Genomic DNA, 19,355 nt, shown 5'->3' on the forward strand with positions numbered 1-19,355 from the left:
AAAAGAAAGACAGCCCTGCAGCAGGAGCTGGGGGAGGGGGGTTTGTGCTCTCTTCCGGGACAATCCGCCCCTCCCAAATATTGTTTATAAATGTTTGTTTACATTTAAAGGGGGATGTGATATAGAGATGAATACTTGCATTGGTATAGATCTTGGTTTATTGATACAAATTTAAGGCCAATTTTGTTATATACATATTTTTACTCTTGATTAAGGTATTGTGTTTATGCAGCTCATTTAAAAATGTAATGTAAAATTAAGAAATATAGGTTAATAGATAATCATCTATAATGGTCAAGCTTGTAGTCATGTTAGGTTTTCTAGATGTACAGAGATATAGTTCAGATGGATAGTTATTCTTCAAACCTTTCAAAGACTAACAGAATATGGCATTTAAAATGTTTTAAGAACTTAGGACTTTTCATGATAGTGAGACACATCTGCTCCTGGCAGCACCAATGTACTTCAAGAGGAAGATGGGCATTGAAGAGGCTCCTTATAGAATATATTAGTCATTTGGGCAAGAAACTGCTCTTGCCCGACTGCTTGATGTTATGCTATATGAACTGAACATATAGGACCCTCAGAGAAATGAGAAATGACTGCTGAACTTGCCTAAAGGTAAGACTGTCCTTCAGGATTTCTGCTTCATAAAACAGTCTGTCAGACATTGGGCAGGATATAGAAGAAAGTGACTGACAAACCGTCAATAGAGGCAAAACAGTCTTTCAAATTTCCTATTTCATGGAAAAGTCTGCTGGATACTATGGACCTGTAGGCTGAAGATGGATGCTCCAATGTTACAGAAGAACTTTGGTTGACTGTCCAGGCAGTGAGATGTCTTTGTCAATTTTAGAGTTTTGGAAGTTGCTTACAAAGCTCTTCCTGTTTACTTAGGTAATATTATATCTTTCTGGAGTCTTTGATGCATTTGAAGAATAGATAGTTATAGTTTTCCTTAGTTATGATAAAAGATAAAGTAGATATAAATATTGTAACTCCAATTCTTACTTGGTAGCTGTTTTGTTGTATGTCATTTTACTATGTTAAAGTTAAGATCTTCCTTTTATTTAGACAGAAAAGGGGAGGTGTTTTTTTTTTTCTGTTTTTTGAGACAGGGTTTCTCTGTGGTTTTGGAGCCTGTCCTGGAACTAGCTCTTGTAGACCAGGCTGGTCTTGAACTCACAGAGATCCGCCTGCCTCTGCCTCCCGAGTGCTGGGATTAAAGGCGTGCGCCACCACTGCCCGGCCCGGGGAGGTGTTTGATATGGGATTCTTCTCTGTATGCTATGAATTTCTTTTATTGCTATTGGTTAATAAAGAAGCTGCTTTTGGACAATGGCTTAACACAATATATAGCCAGACTGGAATATCTATCTATCTATCTATCTATCTATCTATCTATCTATCTATCTATCTATCTATCTATCTATCTATCGAAGGCAGAATCAGAGAGAAGCCATGTAGCTGCCACAGGAGACAGACACCAGATGCCAGATGGAAACTTACTGGTAGGCTACAACCATGTGACGATACACAGATTAGAAATGGGTTAATTTAAGATGTGAAAACTAGCTAGGAGTACATTAGAGTCATTAGACAAGTGGTGTTGCAATCAATACAGTTTCTGTTGGGTTATTTCGGGCCTGGGTAGCCACGAGCTAAAGAACAGCCTCTGACTACAGGCATCAGGTTATTAGGATTTTAGAGCAATACAAAAGAACTTAGACAGTTTATTAACCTTTTCCTTGTGTGACTGGATAACTCCCAAAATTCGGGTTTTGAACTTGCTTGTTCTTTCTTTTGTTTGATTACTATTAAGCTAATCCATTATAATCTCCATCTCCAGGGGTTTTATTTAAGAAAACTATTTCTATTCATTTGTATATTACTTCTTGTTTTGTATTTTTTTCCAATTTTATTTCATTTCTTTTAAAATCTGTTTTAAGTGTGTGTGTGTGTGTGTGTATGTGTATGCATGTGCGTATGCATGCATGTGTGTTTGAGCATCCATGGAGGCCAGAAAAGGATATCGGGTCCCCTGTAACTGGAATTGTAGATGGTTGTGAGCTGCCGTGTGGATGGTGGTACTAAACCTAGGTCCTCTGCAAGAATAATGACGATGCTTATCCACTGATCCATCTATCCTGTCTCAACTTTGAACTTTTAAACTGTTGGAATTGTTAAAAACTACAGGAACTTTTGATGGTTGGCTGCATTTTGCATTATTAGATGAATACGAGACTTTGGGGACAAGGGGTTAAAGGTTATTAGTTAAAGGATGTGTTTGGGTGTCAAGTTGATAAAGATGGAGTAAAAGACAGTTAATCTCAACTTGATGAATTCTAGATTCACCTGGTAGACAGGCCTTTGGACATGCCTTTTGGAATTATCTTGATTAAGTTAGTTGGGATGAATAGGCCTGCCCTCTGTGGGTGGCACCATTCTCTTGGCGAGGATTCTGGCCTGTAAAAAAAGGAGAAAGTGAACTAGTACACGTATTCTGTGTTCTCTGCTGATTTTCCTCCTGCAATAGACTTGACCTTAAACTGTGACTCGCTGCCTCAAGCTGCTGTGGATTTCCCTCTTAAGTAGACTTAACCCAAACCATGAACCAAAGCAAATCCCTTCCCCTTAGGTCGCCATTGTGAAGGTGTTTTAATCACAGCAACAAATAATAAACTAAGACCACAACTTACTAGAAAATTAATGAGATTTGAATATTGAGCTTTCCATTGCTGTTTGCCTGTGGCTTTTGATAAGAATATAATTTTGAAGTTTATTGTGGTTTTATAAAATGTGCTTAGAGTGAAGTTAATTACAAGAAATTAATATAAAAAATCCAGAATGTAGGACACCCAATAAAACCTCTGTTTCATAACTCTCAAAATTGTCAATCATGTGAGAGCAAGTCCCCTGCCCGTGTGTGGTGTGATATTCTATATTTAAAAAAAAAAAGACAATGGCAATCAAAGACACTTGCCATTCTTGATATTTTTCTATTAAGGAGAAAAATACTAGAAAAAAACTTCAAATTATGGTTAGAAAAATTTGAATATTGAACACATAAAGTAATATAATAGTAACACAAAGTAATATAATAGTAACATTAAATTTAAATTTATTTCTTATTGTACAGTGTTTTATAAGGTAGCTTTCACCCAAGTATCTGATGTACTTTGAGCACATGCCTTGTCTTTGATGCCTCTCCTGCAGACTTGTCGCTATCTTCTCCATCTCTCCCAAGGTGATTTCCATTTGATGGCCCCATTTTTTCCACTTTAAAAAGTTTGAATTGTCATATAATAATTGTATACATTAACAGATATATTGTGACTATCCAACACATCTATATAGTGTTTATGGGTCACATCAGGAGGATTTGCATGTTGCTTCTCAGTCATCATTCCTTTAGAGCTGACTCACGCTCCTAGTTCATTGTAAAATCTATGCTGTTGTAGACCAACCGCCTTAATGTGCTGCAGAACACTAGAAACGACGTGTCAGTGTTGAGTCCATTGTTTAATCTTCCTTCATGATTCCTGTATGTAATCACTGATCGTCTCCTTTTCCATGATATGCCAACATCTTCAGCTTCTTTGTGTGAGTGAGAACTGTTTGTCTATGCCTGGATTATCTCACTTTTAGGTTTATCCAAGTTGTCATAAATGACAGGGTTCCAGTCATTTTAATGGAGGAATTGAATTCCATTGCATGTGTGTGCGCGCACACACACACACACACACACACACACTGTGTTCTTTTATTTTGCTGACTGACACCTGGGTTGAATCTATACCTTGACTATTGTGAGCAGTGCTACGGTGAGCGTGGGAGTTCACGCAGCTCTTTGATGTGTTAATTCTACTTTGAATATATTACACAAAGTGGAGTTACTGGGTTATATGGTAGTTCTGCCTCTCTTTCCTGAGGAGCCTCGTCACAGTTATGCTAATACATCTTTCTACAAGCAGGACGTAGGCATTTCAGGTTCTTCACACCCTCCTGGCATTTGCTACCATTTCTCCCTTCCTTGGCCGCCCTTCTAGCTGCTTCTCTTTAATTGTGGCTAAGGACCATTTTGACTTCTGAGTCTCTTGTTTTCTGATGTCTTTTACGGTATTCAGGAGGAAGTTTCAAGCATTCCTTGGATTTATGGATCTAGAGCTGAGAGGATGGGTCTGAGTTGGACATAAAATATATGAATTATTTTCAAATATAAATAAGTTATTTCTCTTGGCTGAATGGGATCACCTAAGAGAACCCAGAGTGTGAAAGAGACAGGGCTGTATTTCAACTGCTGAGTAATAAAACATTAATTTTCTCGACAGAGGAGGATGAGCCAGTAAGAGGAAAAAACTTATAATATGGACACAGGGGAAAGAGAATGTCTCAGGAGAGGGAGCTAGAGATGACAAATGATGCTGAGATGCCAGAAACAGAAGAGGAGTAAGAAACATCGCTCTGGCTTAACCAGACAGAAGCCATTGTTGATATTATTATTATTATTATTATTATTATTGTAGATTGTTGAGGTGGAGGTCAAATTTGAGTGGGTTAAAATGTGGATAGGTAGTTAAAGAATAGAAGTTGTAAATATAAACTTTCAAATACAGATTGTGACTAAAAGAACGTGGTAGATTTAATTTTAAAATAAGTTGGTGGTTCCGAGGACTTCTGGTAATGACTGCTTTAGAGCAACCTGCCCCCAAAAGGCAGCTGGCAACCTGAAAAAATATTTGAATCTAATTAATGGCCCTGTGAATCTATAAAGGGGCTCTAGAGACACAAGAAGACCATTCCTTGGGTACAATCAGTCCGAGCCATGAGTTGAGCATTTGGGAATGATATTTTTGTCTCTCAATGGAATTTGTTTATTTCATTTTCTGATAAAGAAATTTTTACGAGAGATTTATGAAACTCCAGAAAAATGGTAATTTTGTTTTTGTTGGGAAGCCTTCTATGTGTAGAATGGAGTTATTGTATAAATAAGGTTGAAGGCAAAACTTGATAGGCCCAGGTGAGCAAACACGAAAGTTTAATTTTTTTTCTACTCTTAAGCCCTGATTGGATTGTGCTAACTTGGGATTGTTTATGCCACAATGTAATTGGCTACTAGAAGGAAGGCAAATTCTCTGTAGTAAATGAACATATCTATGAGTTCAAATCATCTCACAGCTTTTTAAAATAAATTTATTTATTTACTTTACATTTAGTTTGCAGTTTTTTCTCCCTTTTTTTTTCCCAGTCCCTCCCCACAATCCTCTCTTTTCCTACCCCCCAAACCACCCTCTTCCATTTCTGTTTAGGAAAGGACAGGTCTCCCATGAATATCAACAAAACATGGCATATCAAGTTACAGTAAGATTAAACACCTCCTTTGGGTCAAGGCTGGGCAAAGTGACCCAGTATGAGGAGTAGGGTCCCAAAAGCCAGTAAAAGAGTCAGAAACAGACTGTTCCTGCTGTTAGGAGTCCCACAAGAGGACCAAGCTACACAACTGTCACATATATGCAGAGTGCCCACATCAGTCCTATGCAGGATCCCTGGTTGTTGGTTCAGTCTCTGTGAGCCCCTGTGAACCCAGGTTAGTTGATTCTGTGAGTTTCTTGTGGTGTCCTTGCCTCCTCTGGCTCCTACAATCCTTTCTCCCCATCTTCTCCAGGATTCACCTAACACCATCTAATGTTTGGCTGTGGGTCCGCATCTGAATCCATTAGTGGTTGGATGAGAAGCCTCTCGGATAACAACTGGGGTAGTCACCAGTCTGGTCACAGGAGATGGCCAGTTCAGGCTACTATCCATTATTTCCAATAGTCTTAGCTAGAATCATCCTTATAGATTCCTGGGAGATTCGCCTGCACCAGGTCTTTACCTGACGCCCAAATGCATCCCCCTTTCCAGTCAGTGGTCCCTTTCAGGATGCTCCCCCGACACCACCCCCAACCTGATCGCTCATGTTCCTATCCCCACCTGCCGTCAGTCCATTCATGAACTTTCTTCTATTTCCTCTTCCCAGAGAAATCCAGCCATCCCCTCCCCTCAACCATCTTTGCTATCTAATCTTTCTGGGCCTGTGGATTGTAGCATAGCTCTCCTTTATTTTACAGCTGTTATCCACTTATGAGTGAGTGCATACCGTGTTTGTCTTTCTTGGTTTCGGTTACCTCAGTCAGGATGAGTTTTTTCTAGTTCCATCCCTTTGCCTTCAAATTTCCTGGTGTCCTTGTTTTTGACAACCGAGTAATACCCCATTGTATGAATGTACCACATTTTCTTTATCCATTCTCTGGTCAAGGGACATCTATGTTGTTTCCAGGTTCTGGCTATTATAAATAAAGCTGCTATGAACATCATTGAGCAAATATCCTTGTGAAATGATTGGGCATCCTTTGGGTATATGCCTAAGAGTGGTAAGCTGGGTCTTGAGGTAGATTGATTCCCAGTTTTCTGAGAAACCATCATACTGATTTCCAAAGTGGCTGTACAAGCTTACACTCACACCAGCAATGGAAGAGTGTTCCTTCAGCATGAACAGTTGCTTGTGTTTTTGATTTTAGCCATTCTGACAGGTGTAAGGTAGAATCTTAGAGTTGTTTCGATTTGCATTTCCCTAGTGGTAAGGATGTTGAACATCTTCTAAGTGTTTCTGGCCATTTAAGATTCTTCTGTTTAGAATTCTCTGTTTAGATCTGTACCCCATTTTAAAATATGATTATTTGGTTTGTTGATATCTAGTTTCTTAAGTTCTTTCTTTACTTTGGAAATAAGCTCTCTGGTGGATGTGGGGCTGATGAAGATCTTTTCCCATTCTATAGGTTGTCATTTTGTCCTATTGATGGTATCCTTTGCTTTATAGAAACTTTTCAATTTCATGAAGTTCCATTTATTAATTGTTGACTTTAGTGCCTGTGATTGGCATTCTGTTCACGAAGTTGTCTCCCGCGCCAATGATTGAAGGCTGTTCCTCACTTCTCTTATATCAGCTTCAGTGTAGTTGGTCTTATGTTGAGGTCTTTGATCTACTTGGACTTGAGTTTTGTGCATGGTGATAGATACAAATCTATTTCATTCTTCCGTATACTCACATCCAGTTTTAGCAGCACCATTTGCTCAATATGCTTTTTTTCATTGTATAATTTTGACTTCTTTGTTGAAAATCAGGTGACCATAGATGTGTGGATTTCTGTGTAGGTCTTTGATTCCATTATCCACATTACCATGTGGTTTTTATTACCATATCTCTGTAGTAGATCTTTGAAATCTGGGATGGTGATATCTCTGTAAGTTCTTTTTTTGTATAGGATTGTTTTAGTTATCCTATTTTTTCCATACTAAGTCAAGTATTGTTATTTCAAGGTCTGTGAAGAATTGTGTTGGGATTTTAATGGGAATTGCATTGAGTCTGTAGAATGCTTTAGGTAAGATGGCCATTTTTACTATGTTAATCATACCTATCTATGAGTATGGGAGACCTTTCCATTTTCTGATATCTTCTCCATTTTTTTTCTTAAAGACTTAAAGTTCTTATCATACAGGTCTTTTACTTGTTTGATTAGAGTTATAATACCAAGGTATTTTGTATTGTTTGAGGCTATTGTGAAAGGTGTTGATTTCCTTCTCAATTTATATAGGAGAGGTACTTATTATTTTGTATTCATCTTGTATCCGGCCACTTGACTAAAGGTGTTTATCCATTGTAGGAGTTTCCTGGGAGAATTTTTGGAGTTGCTTATATATGCTATTGTATCATCTGTGAATAATGATACTTTGATGTTTTCCTTTTCCGAGATGTATCCTTTGGATGCCCCTTAGTTGTCTTATGACTCCAGCTAGAACTCCAAGTACTGTATTGAGTAGGTATGAAGAGAGTGTCTTCATACCAACAAAACCTTGTCTTGTTTCTGATTTTAGTGAAATTGCTTTGAGTTTCTCTCCATTTAATTTGATCTTGTCAATCAATTTGCTGTATATTGCTTTTATCATGTTCAGGTATCTTTTGTATCCCTGATCTCTCCAAGACTTTTATCGTGAAGGGGCTTGGATTTTGCCAAAGGCCTCTTCAGGGTCTAAGGAGATAATCATGTGTTTTTTTTCATTCGTTTTGGTTATGGATTGCACTGTCAGATTTTCATATGTTGAACCATCCCTGCATCCCTGTATTAAGGATGAAGCTGACTTGATCATGGTGGATGACATTTTTGATGCATTCTTGGATTTGGTTTGCCAATATTTAATTGAGTATTTTTCCATCAATGTTAATGGGTGAAATTGGTCTATAATTCTCTTTCTTTTTTTCAGTCTTTGTATAGTTTGAGTATCAGGGTGATTGTGGTCTCCTAGGAAGACTTTGGCAATGTTCCTTCTGGTGAAAGTAGAATGTTAGGGTCTCCCACTATTATTGTGTGGGGTTATATGTGTGATTTAAGCTTTAGAATTTTTCTTTTATAAATGTGGGTACCCTTTAATTTGAGGCATAGATATTCAGAACTGAGTTATAATCTTGGTGGATTTTTCCTTTGATGAATATGAAGTGCCCTTCTCCTTCTCTTTTGATTAATTTTTGTTAGAAGTCTGTTTTATTAGATATTAGGCTAGTGGCACCAGCTTGCTTCTTAGATCCAGCTTCTTTCTTATTACCTTCATAAAGGCATTTTAAGGTCATTTTCTTGTGCTTCAACTGTGTTACCTTGTTCAGGTCTTCTTGTCATAGGATAGTTGGACTATGGTGTTGCCATATTGCCTTTTCTGTCATTGATTGTGTTCTCACACTGGTGTCTAGGCATTTAGATTTAGGTATTGATTCCTGTATTTGTCTTTGTTGGGTGAGTGCTTTGTTCCTTAGTTTCTTTTTCTTTTCTGGTCTTCTGCCTAAATGGCTAAGGAATCTGGTGGCTAGCATGTCTTCAGGTCCAGTAGCATATTCCCTCTATGGTTTAGGGGTTAGGGGTCAGTAGATCGGGTCTGGCCTCTGGTAAAGTTGAAGTCTTTTTCTGAAGTTGAAGACCAGTATATGGAGCCCAGAGGAAGGGGTATCTTATCTGGGGTCTTTAGGACCACTCTGGCCTCTGATAAAGCTGCTAGGACTAGGGACTCTAGTGTGGGGCCTAGGGGGCAGGGTGCAGTTTGGGACTGCTGGGCGGGCTTTAAAAAGTGTTCGCTGACAGTGGGCAGTATCCTACCCAGCCTTGGCTGTGGAGCATAAGGGCTGATTTTTTTTTTAAATATAAAAAGATGTAAAGTTCTTTTTAGATGTGTTAAAAGTCCTAAGTCAAGAAGGTGAGGAAGCAAATTTACTTGAAGTAGACTTAAAGGGAAGGCAGCCATGGCATTGACCTACTATGTGACCTGAAGGCACAAGGTAATTGTTAGAGATTATGCAGTCTTTGTTGTTTGGTGTTTGCTTTTTTTTTTCTTCTTCATTGGATAAATGAAATGTTTGTTTTCTTTGGTTGGAAGTTATATATTCCAGCTTTGTCCTTCAGTGGTGGAGTGCCCCCTCAATAAGATTCATGTTCATTTCTCTCAATTAAAGTATTTAAATTTTTTTAAAAAAATATATGTACTATATTTACATGATTTCCCCCTTTTCCAACACCTCCACACCCCTCTTGCTCCCTTTCAAATTCATGGCCTCTTTTTAATTTTTCTTTAACTATTATTACTCTCTCTCTCTCCTTCTTGCACCCCCAATACACAAACATATAAATACAACCTGCTGAGTCAATTTCATGCTATTCATGTGATATTTTTAGTCTTATAATTTGTTATTGGATAACCACTTAGGAACTCATCCCCGGGAGGAGACTGATTTTCCCTCTCTCAGCACGAATTAATTGCCACAGCCCTTCATTTAGGGGTTGGGCCCCACGAGAATCCCCCTCTCTCTGTTGGCATGTCAACTGGTTTGTCATTGTTCCGGTCTTGTTTAGGCGGCCATATTGTTGAGCTATGTTGGGTGCAGTTCCTCTGCCATATAGAGCAGGCAATATCTTGTAGTGGATTCGCTGGTCTTCGGGCTCTTGCATCTTTCTCCTTCCTCTTTCCCAATGTTACTTGATCTTTAAACATAGGGGTGGTGCTGCGTAGGTCATTACTATAGCTCATGGGGTTCACAACTGAGTAAGACAACTGATGGTTACCCACCCTACCCCCCAGTGACCTAAACAGTGCCTTCCAGTATTATGAAAACTAGCCAGCAGAAAGAAAGCTTTCTGGTCAGTACCGACTAGCTTGCCCTATGTCCTATGAACAAATTGTAGTTTCATTAGCAATAGGGTCTTACCGTTCATGTTGTTATAGGCAACCAAAAGCATCATTAAATTCTGATCTTACCAATATTTACGTGATCCTTAAAAGAGATAGTCTCACACTTACCCCTAGGCTTTTATGTCTTTAACTGTTTTTACATTGTTTATATTATTTAGAATTTTACTTCTGGTTGATTATAGACATACATTTTTTTATCCTTTAAAATTAGGCATAATACATCTCACTGAGAAATTTGGTACCCTATCACTTCCCATATCTCCTACACATCTAAATCATCCTTACACTGCAGAGTTTTGTAGCAAGGTCTGTAAGCCGTGTATCAGAACACCTTTTACCATGCTTCCAGGTTTGAATGGCAGTTTGAATGTTTCTTTAATAATTTAAAATTTTTCTCCATTGATGTCTTGAATGTAGTGTTAGGAGTGAGGGGTGGTGTGTGATGTGTTTCTTTACCAGTTATCTGTTCTTTCTTGATAGCAGCTTTTAGGCGTTTTTGCTTTGTCTTGTTTTAATCTTTAATTTGCCTCTACTTAGAGGCAAAATATTTCTTATTTGACCTATTTGACATTCTAGACTGTTTTGTATTCTTATTTTCTTTTGTTTTCTTTTACTTCTGAGAAACTAACTCCATTATTCCTTTAAAAATGTGGAAGATGTATTTAATTTTGGTCATGTGCACACGAATGTATCTATGCGAGGATATGTACATGTGAGCACAGGTACCCGCAGACATCAGAACAGCTTGTCAGGTTTCCTGGAGGGGACGTGTCAAACAATTGTATGCTGCCCTATGTGCATTCCAGGAAAAGAACTCAGGTCTCCTGCAGGAGCATGGCATGCTCCTAACCACCGAGTGTCTTTCCTGACCCCCTCCAGGTGTTTTTCTCCTCTATTTTGCCGTTCTCTCTGGAAGTCTAGTTACCGTGTGCAGGCAGGTTTTTCCATCTTCTCCTTTGTAAGATGTTCTTTCAGATCCCACTTCTGTGCTTCCTCCTCTCACCTCCAGAGAGTTGCTCCATTTGTAAGTTACAGTTTTACCCACCAGCTGTATTTACGGGCTCAACTTTCTCTGGATTTACCAGATACCTCCTTGTGGTCATTTCTTGGATAATACGTGCCTGGCAAGAGTTAAAGGGATGAAGAGGATGGCTCCCAGGACAGAGGCTCAGGCAGGGCAAAGCCAGTCCTTAACACTCTTCTTCTCCTCTCACCGGGTATCTTCTTATGCTAGATTTAACTTTCAGGTTCCATGGGGTGGCCGTACTTGCCAAAGCAGCCTGTCTTAGTGGTAACCCAAAGTCCTGTGTGACTGGAAAGGTCCTGCCTGTTCCCCTTTACCAGGTCATTCACTCACTCACATGTATCAGGGAATCCCTTTAAGCAAATTTTGTTTGAAAAATGTCATACCCAAACCTAACATCTTGTATGCTAATAAGAAATGAATTTAAAGAGGGTGATAAGATGGCTCAGTGATTAGAGCACCGACTCTTTCCAGCACCCACATGGTGACTCACAGCTGTCTGTAACTTCAGTTCCAGGGGATCTGACATTTTCTTCTGGCCTCTGTGAGCACCCGGCCGGCAAGCCGTGCACAGACATACATGCAAACAAAACACCCATGTAAGAAAATAAAAATAAATACATCTTAAAATATAGAAAGAAAAAAAAAGGAGTGAAATTGAAGTGTACTCCAATAAAGCAGGTGCAGTGGTGCACTCCTGAAACCCCAACACTTTGTAAGTTCAAGGCCAGCTTGGGCTTCCTACTAATTCCAGGATAGCTTGGGCTAAATAGTGAGACCTTTTCTCAAAACAAACAAACTAACAAGCAAACAAACAAATAACAAAAATCACAGCACATGTCACTCAAAAAATTGCAAATAAAACAAAAATTCAGCATATTTCTATATTTATTTAGGCCAGATCATCTTTAAAAAATGTGTGTGTGTGTGTGTATGTATGTGTGCGTATGTGTGTATATGTGTATGTGTGTGTGCATGTGTGTGCATATTTGTGTAGTGTGCATGTCTGGAACCCAGAGGTTAACTAACCTTGGGTATTGTTCCTTAGTCATTGTTTGCCCTGGTCTTTGAGAGAGAGTGCCACTGATTTGCTACTGTCTGGCCAGCCAACCCGCATGTCTTCCTGCCTTCCCTCCCCTGTGCCGGAATTACAAGTGTAGGCTGCCATGCTTTCTCACATGGTTTTAGGGATTGGACTCAGTCAGTCTTCATGCTTACATGGAAAGTTCTTTACTGACTGAGCCACTTCTCCTGCTTCAGCATCCTTCTTTTACCACAGCCTGAAAGAGACTAAGTCATAAAATTTGCAGATGATACAAGAATGCAATCTTTCTAGAACAGTACGTCCTGGAGTATATTATTTCAGTCATGTCTCCAAGGTTTATAGCTGTCTGGTTTGTAGCATGGAGTGTGTTAAAGCTGGACACGTGACTTTGTCTAATGTGTGGCTTTTAGCACTTAGAGAATGCAGATTTATTCTGGACTGGTTAGTCTAACACTACACATCCACCTCTCCAGCTCCGGAAAGAAAACCATAGCCACACCCCAGTCTCCAAGTTCTAGGACTACTACACTCAACAGCAGCCATTCTAGGTCTTCTATAGAATGGCTTTGGTTCCAATTGTCCTTCTCTACATTTGATGTTCATTACATGACAAATAAAGAAGCTTTATCTTTCCGTGAGTGAAGGAGTCAACTTCCTACCTACATAGATATAAGAACTATAAAACACCACCCGACCAGCTTACAGTCATGAGCCAGGACAATAAAACACAAACACCAAGCACTCAGAATTCCAAGAATGATGCCTACAGTGGTTTCTTTGAGGTCACCTCCCAGTATCCCCTCTTAGATCACTCAGGTCTGTGGCCCAAGATCATACATCATAATTTGAAGAGTCCTGAATGTGTATGTCTTCTATCTTGTAGGGAAAAGATGGAAGGTGTATGGCCTGGGCTGTCCAGTCCTCCTCTGTGGTGCTATGCAATGCAACTTGACTTGCCCTCTGCATGGCCTAGCTAGGGGACCCTAGAGAGAAGACCGGTCAGCATTTGGAAAGGCAGCGCGTCTCAGTGGAAAGGGTTATTATTTATGTCAAGATGTTATATGTTATCTAGCTTAAGAACTCCTATGACTTCCAGAAAATCCATAGACACAGGCACTTTATGAAAATTACCAAAGTATAACTCTGTAAAAGGTTCTGGATTTTTTTTTGTTTTTTTGTTTTTTTTAGTTTTTTGTTTGGCAGGGATTGGCTAACCTTTCTGTGAAGGACTAGTTAAGTTTTTTCTAGATTTGTGGGTTTCCACAACTTGACTCTGTTACTAATACAAAAGCAATCATGGACAACTAGGAAAATAATGGATAGACCCATGTTCCAGCAAATCTTTCCTTAGAAAATAAGAGAAGAGTGTTGAATCTGGTCACAGACCATAACTGCTTATTACCCACGAGTCCCTTGGGAAGGTCGGACTTCAGTTAGAAGATGGGGACGGATATTTCAGAGTTAAATAAACTATAAGTGTAAGTAGTCGCACGTGGTAAATGACACCCAGATAGAACTCAGATGCCTTGGGAGAGTCATCTGTCCTTATATGACTTAGGCACATGCAATATTTAGGTTGAAGTAAAAATATTTTTACATTTTTTCTTCGACTGCATATCCTAAGGAAAGGTGTTTGCATATGTTAATGTCAACATCTATGAGAGTGGTGGGGTTACATCTCTCCAGGGTTATGTGAGAAGCACGAGGGGAGAGGAGTGGGAACCAGGAAGGCGTGGGTGCCTGCGCTGTGATTAGCTGCCTCTTCTGGAAAAAAATAAGAGTTTTGTATGTAGCCATTTGTCTTGGGAAATCCTGGAGTACAGATTGCTAGCTCTTCAAGAACCCTTAGCCAAGAAATAGTCAGTTAGGGAGGCAAGAAGGACAGGCGATATTAACTATGACCGTTAGTACTGATTGTGAGTTTGACACTATCTAGAACAGTGGTTCTCAGGCTGTGGTGTGGGTCTCCACCCCTATGGGGTTGAACAACTCTTTTACTGTTGTTGCGGATCAGACATTTACAGACATTACAATTCACAGCAGTAGCAAAATTAGTTACAAAGTAGCAATGGAAATAATTTTTTGGTTGGGGGTCACCACAGGGTGAGGAACTATGTTAAAGGGTCGCATTAGGAGAGTTGAAAACCACTGATCTAACATCATCTAGGTGAGCAGGTTTGGGAGGAATCATCTAGATTAGGTGAGTCTCTGCGCATGCCTGTGAGAGAGCATCTGACTGATTTAATTGAGATAGGAAGTTCCTTTCTAAATATGAATAGCGTCATTCTGTGGGTTGTAACCTGGACTGAGTGGAAAGGAGAGGGGCTGAGCATTAGCCCTGAACTCCTGCTTCCCGGCTGTGGACGAGTGTGAATATTTGCCTCCAGTTCCCGCCACTGAGACTTCTCCACATGTGGGAAGTACACCTTGGAACTGTGTGCTGAAAGAAACCTTTCTTTCTTAGGTTGCTTTGGTTCAATATTTTGTCAAAGCGATGAGACAAGTAGCTAATACAGGAACCTTCTGGAAGACACTATCTAGGAAGCCACTGAAGGGAGCTTGGGTTTGTGGCATGGATGCAGGTGACTGACAGCTCTGCTGTTTCCTAGTCTCAAATCCTGCTGTCTTTCCTTACCCCAAGGCCTGCTCACAGATAGCAACATCGGCTTTTGTTGACTGGTCTTTGATTGAATTATGTAATTTAATCCAGAAATCTTGTTTTCTTAGACATCTGGTCAACATTTCCCCTTTAAAATAGTAAGTATTTCTGCGTTGCTGTCTTGTCCTGTTTTTATATATATGCACTTTAATTTTATGGAGAGAGATTAGAAAGCTGCCTTTAAGTCCTGTGTTTCACACTTGCCCAGATAATGGACATATATGAGACAGAAAGTCTTCTAGGTCTGAAGGGGTGGATCAGTGGATAACATATTTGCTGCTTAAGCTATGAGAACCTGAATCCAGAGCCCTAGCACTCGGGCAAAAGCCAAGCATAGCAGTATGAATCTGTGTTGTCTAGTTTGGATGGTCGACTTGACACAACATAGAATGACCTGGAAAGGAGGTCTCAGTGAGCAGCTTTCTAGGTTAGCTTGGTCTGCGGGCATGCCTTTGCTTGTCTTACATGCGTAGTTGGGTGGGAAGTCGCATCCCGAATGTGAACATCATTGAACCTCACTGCATATTCACCATATCCTCCTGACTGTGCTGAGACTGGTTCTCTCAGGCTCCTGCCGTTATGCCCTCCCCACTTTTGTCAGGGTGTTTCTTAGCACAAGCACAGAAACAGAAACCACAAGAGTGACTAACTCCAGCACCGGAAGGCAGAGAGGCAGATCGTAGGGGCTCATTGGCCAGCCAGTTTAGTTAACTGGTGAGCTTCAGGTTCAGCAGAGAGACTCTGCCTCAAAAAATCAGGTGGAGAGTGACCGAAGGGGTGACTCTCTGGCCTTGTGCATGAACAGATATGTGTGCCTGTACACATGCTCACAACACATTAAGACATGCATGTTTGGTCTGGGGTTGTAGCTCTGTGGTAGGCAGAGCACTTGGCTCTGCTTTCTGTCTAAAATGCTTCAAAAATAAAGATCCCACAGAGCTCTCTGGAAAGTTATAGCAATTTGAAACAGCAACCACGACAACAACAACAACATCAACAACATGTGGGCAACAGACATTCTTTCCTGATGCATTTTCCTGTAGATAAGTTGTTCGCCCACACTTAGTCGAAGTTGGTGTGACAGAAGCTCGGGGCTCCAAGTGTTCAGGTAATAAAGGATGGCACTCATGACTGATGAGGAAGCCAACCAGGATGGCAGCAGCCAGGACAGCGAGAAGCTTCGTCTTGTGTAAATTGAGCAGCAGAAGCTCAGGGAAACACAGAGTGAAATATCATCTTTGGGCTCATGTTGCCTTCAGAGGTGACACAGAAAACGAAAAAACAATCCAAGCTACTTTCTAATCTGGAATGTTCCTTGTAGGTAATGTTACTATCAAGGAACTAGGTTTAAACTGTTCTCTTTTCTTTCCCTTCTCTTCCTCCTTCCCTTTCCTTTCCCTTCTTTCCTTCTTTCCTTCTTTCCTTCTTTCCTTCTTTCCTTCTTTCCTTCTTTCCTTCTTTCCTTCTTTCCTTCCTTCCTTCCTTCCTTCCTTCCTTCCTTCCTTCCTTTCCTTCCTTTCCTTCCTTTTTTCATTTCTTTCTCTCCCCCTCCTTCCCTACCTCCCCTTTTTCTTTCATTTTTACCATCCTGTTTTTAGTTTTTTTTTTTTATACCTCTGCTGGCTTACCCACTCCCCATTCCTGGGTAGCTTTGTTACAGAAACCATCCATAGTATTTTGCTACTTTTCCAGAATATTCTTTGGGATCGCTGTTCCTTATGTTCTTGTATGTACATCAATCACATTTAAACTTGCTAGCATCCAGTTACCCTTTACACTAAAGACAAATAGCTCTTGATTTTCATTGAGTATATTGTTGCCATAAGCCCTTTTTAGAGCAAGTTGAGAGAGGTGAATTCTGGATGGCTTCTTTTCCTCCAAAATTATGTGAGAAGTCTTTTCTGCTAGCTTTCATGATTCATTCATCCTTGGCAGAAGTTCTAGGGGTGGTGAAGCCTGGGGTGGGGTGGGGGAAGAATTGTGGTGTTCAACACTGGACAGACTAGTTTCCAGTCCCAGAAATGACAAGATAACAGCTATTCAATCACTAGAGCAACTCATTGTCCCAAATACTAATTCTTTCTCCTTTCTTTTGAAAACAGAATGATAGGATACTTCGCTACTCAGGATGACACTGTGCTATAAGCATAAAAAAATCTCAAGAGATAGATATTACCATTTATTTTTTGTACTAAGGAAATATAAGCTATAGAAATAAATAATGGTGACATGGTCACTGGATCCTGTGGGTGACTCTATGACCACCATGATGACTTCATGAGCCCAGTGATGGTTTTATATGCTGGGAAAATGATTGAAGTGTCTGTTAGATTTCAGGAATGAAGGAGAGACCTGAATGTACCTTAGTTATTTTCAAGTTCTATCCCTAACTGTATACTCTAGTTCATTGATGAAGCTATATCTGAAAATAGATTTTAAATTTATTTATTAGAAACCTGGTAAATTTTGAGGGGGGGGTCTTAGAGAATAAGATCTATCTGAAAATTTTCTTAGTATGGATTTCTTCATATTTTCGCATATTTACTTCCTTCTCTTGGGTATGAAGATAAATACATTTATATTCTGGGTCAGACTTGAGCTCATCCTGTCCCCCAGATATGATTCCACGTCCCTAGTGCCACTTGAACTTTTAATATTTTTATCTTATATTCTGGAAGGAGAGTGCCCAGCACACTAAGAACCATGTATTCTCTGAATCACCATTCAACTTTAATTCTGTAACTACTTTGCTAATCTCTCTATCTGTAATAATAACTTGTTAATAAGATTTTTCCAGGATTCATTGACATTATCTCTAGAAGTACCTAGTATAAAACTTCATCTTAAATAAAATCATGTTAATAAAAGCCATTGCCAGCAGTAACAAAGGAGGCTATACAATCACCATCAAGTGGATAGCTGGTGTCCCTCACTGTGTGCCACTACTATGGACACTACTGCTGATTTAATCTGATTGGTTACTTTAAGGTGTCCTAGGTCCATCAGTGTCTTCATGATGAGCTAAAAGAGTATTTTTTTTTTGGTCATTGAAACATAGATGGCAGAGATTTGACAGAGATCTGGGTGCTGAAGGTAGGGAGACAACCCAGTCCTTTCTTGGGAAGGAGTTATTGAACTCCATAAAAGATACTACATCCTCACTATTCAAAGTTATGGCTTTCTTATTAGGTAGCAGTCCTGGGTTATGCTTGCCAACAGGAGTCACACTGACAATGTGCCATGTGCTTTTACAATGTTCTTTCTAGAACTGTATCAGTCGGATGATTAGGACTTGGAAAGGGAATGTACATTCTTTTAAAGATGCTTTCTTTATGTCCAATAGCAAGCAAATGCCCCTACTACAGTATTGGCGCCTTTAGCTACATAGGGAAGACTTTAAAGGAAACTTAGGTATCTCTTGACATGTTTTCTTATACTTTGGGGCTTATGAAGTTTCTTATTTGAGAGAATTTGAGAACTTTAGGTGAGATTAATAAATGTGTTTCTGCATTTTGATGATTTTAAAAGTTAATGAACAAAAAGAAGGTTAAAAAAGTTAAGGGGCCGCAGAGATTATTTCTGTGAGGGCCTGAAAGAAAAATAGAGATTATTTCCTTTTTATTTCACTACCAAAGTTTATTAACTAGATATCTTACTAATGTTTTCTCTTGGGATGCTATCACCCAACCTCATTATAAAACGGGGATCTAATACTACTGCAGGGGATTGCTGTGGATATTAAATGGGTAACACTTGTAAACCTTGACATGGAATCTGGGTCATAATAAGAGCACAATAAATGTTTTATATTCTGTTAGTATTATCAGCATCATTATCATTTTATTGTCTAAAAACTCTAGGGGCTGTAAGAGGTATCCTTACAGTGTGTGTCTAGTTGCTAAGGCAGGGCTTTCTAAAGCTTGTGGATATCCCCCCCCCCATAATATCGGTGGCACCTTATGAGCCATGTGGGGACCACATTTGTGGTCCTGGGTACACTGTTAACATTGGACCAGGGAAATCAGATTTTAGCTTAGTCAGGGGACTAGAGAGCAGAGATTTGGAGAATAGGGTTACAGGGTTAGTATTCAGAAAGGAATTCCTCCCTCCCTCCCTCCTTCCCTCCCTCCCTTTCTCCTTCCCTTCCTCCCTTCCTCCTTCCCTCCATGCTTACTCTCTTCATAGAAATAGATATCTTGGTCCAGCTTTTGTCTTTTGGGTCTGTCAACAAAAGGTCAACATCATCACAATGTGACTGGAAAGTCTGAGGAGGAAGTGGGCTTTAAGGAAAAAAGATGGGAGTGATTTAGGCAGGAGAGAGAGAGAGAGAGAGAGAGAGAGAGAGAGAGAGAGAGAGA

Source organism: Microtus ochrogaster, chromosome 8, assembly GCF_000317375.1.
Source record: "Microtus ochrogaster isolate Prairie Vole_2 chromosome 8, MicOch1.0, whole genome shotgun sequence".
NCBI classification, from domain to species: Eukaryota; Metazoa; Chordata; class Mammalia; order Rodentia; family Cricetidae; genus Microtus; species Microtus ochrogaster.